The sequence below is a fragment of the Protobothrops mucrosquamatus genome, unplaced genomic scaffold (genome assembly GCF_001527695.2).
Source record: "Protobothrops mucrosquamatus isolate PMUCROS unplaced genomic scaffold, P.Mucros_1.0 scaffold721, whole genome shotgun sequence".
In the NCBI taxonomy this organism is placed as follows: Eukaryota; Metazoa; Chordata; class Lepidosauria; order Squamata; family Viperidae; genus Protobothrops; species Protobothrops mucrosquamatus.
This window is the reverse complement of record NW_015387001.1, coordinates 238,541-240,397: the sequence shown is the minus strand read 5'-3', so window position 1 is coordinate 240,397 and position 1,857 is coordinate 238,541.

Below are 1,857 nucleotides of genomic sequence, written 5' to 3'. Positions count from 1 at the left end.
GGATGTAGAGTGGTAGGAGGAAAGAGGAGAGGTTGTGGGGTTAGGGGGAGGAAAGAGAGGGAAAGTGGATAAGGGTGGAGGCAAGGCGGAGACTGCCGGGAGTATTCGGAAATATTTTGAGTAAAAATCTTTTTTCTTTTGTGGTGTTTGTAGATGCATCATTTGTATTTGTTGTTTAATTCAAAATAATAAAAATTTTTATATATATATAAAAAAAAAAATCTAGTAAAAGCCTGGAGAGTGGATCAAGCTAAATATAGCTGTGAAATCCTTTGTTATGGCTGATGCTAAAGAACGTGCCACATGATTAGTAACAAATTCAGACAAAAGTATCCATGCTGATCCTAGCTCTTCTTAAATAGATGTCAGTTGGAAGGGACCTTGGAGATCTTCTAGTCCACCCCCTGCTCAGGCAGGAAACCCTAACCCAGTGGTGGCAAACCTATGGCACGGGTGCCAGAGGCAGCACTCAGAGCCCTCTCTGTGGGCACTCGCATCGTCGTCCCAGTCCTAGGCCTTCAGTTGGGTTTTATAAAACCTTTTCGCTTTAGGCCTCTGTCGCCATGTGCAAAAAAAAAAAGGTTCAATCAGTCAATTTTAACTTCTTGCGGGGAAAAAAAAGATCTTGCAAAGTTGGAATTGATTGATTGAACTTTTTAGTCCCACCCAGTCTGCCATTACCACCGCAGCCACGCCCACCCAATGGGCCACACCCACCTGGCACTCCACGATGCATAAGTGGGTTTTGGGTTGCAATTTGGGCACTCGATCTCTAAAAGGTTCTCCATCACTGCCCTAACCCATTTCAGACAAATGGCTGTCCAGTCTCTTCTTAAAAGTCTCCAGTGATGGAGCACCCACAATTTCTGGAGGCCAGTCTTTCCACTGATTAATTGTTCTGTTAGGAAATTTCTCCTTAGTTCTAGGTCAGAGGTCTCCAACCTTTCTGGGCTTTTGCAAACGGGGCCACAGGCGCTAATGCAAGTGGGGAAGAACGTGCACCCACACATGTGATCACTGGCCAGCCATTTCTGCAGCCCACTGGCCAAGAGCCGGGACCGGGGCTGCAGCCCATAGATTGGAGACTCCTGTTCTAGGTTGCTTCTCTCCTTGATTAGTTTCCATCCATTCTTCTTATTCTGACTTCAGGTACTCTGGAGAATAGGTCGACCCCCCTCTTCTCTGTGGCAGCCCCTCAAATATTGGAACACTGCTGTCATGTCACCCCTAGTCCTTCTTTTCTTTAAACTAGACATACCCAATTCCAGCAACCATTCCTTATGTTTTAGCCTCTAGTTCTCTGATCATCTTTGTTGCTCTTCTCTGCACTCTTTCTAGAGTCTCAACATCTTTTTTACATCGTGGCGACCAAAACTGGATGCCGTATTCCAAGTGTGGCCTTACCAAGGCATTATAAAGTGATATTAACACCCCATCAGTTGAATGTCAAGGGAAAAAGTGACCAAGTCCCCAGGCCTGGGGTCGGCATGGGTGTGATTTGTCAAGCTCCTGTTGTATGGCTTTTTGTACTGTTTGTGGTTTTAATCCTGGCTGCCTATGTGGGCTTTAATGATTTATTTTTAATAAGTTTTTTTATGCCACTCAGAATCTTTTGGAATGGACAGCTATATCAAATTGAATAAATTAAGTTGTAAGCAAGTACAGTTGCTCCTTATTCAAACAATTCACGAAGTTAGGGCTCACCTAATGTCCATTAGATTAGGAGGCCATTCCAGAGGGCCAGTTGCTATCACGAAGTGCCACCTCCCGGTCTTACCCCCCAGGACCTCCCAATAGTGGGACTCCACCAGCTGCTATTTCAGCTTGATCAAATGGGTTGGGCCAATTGTAGCTGCT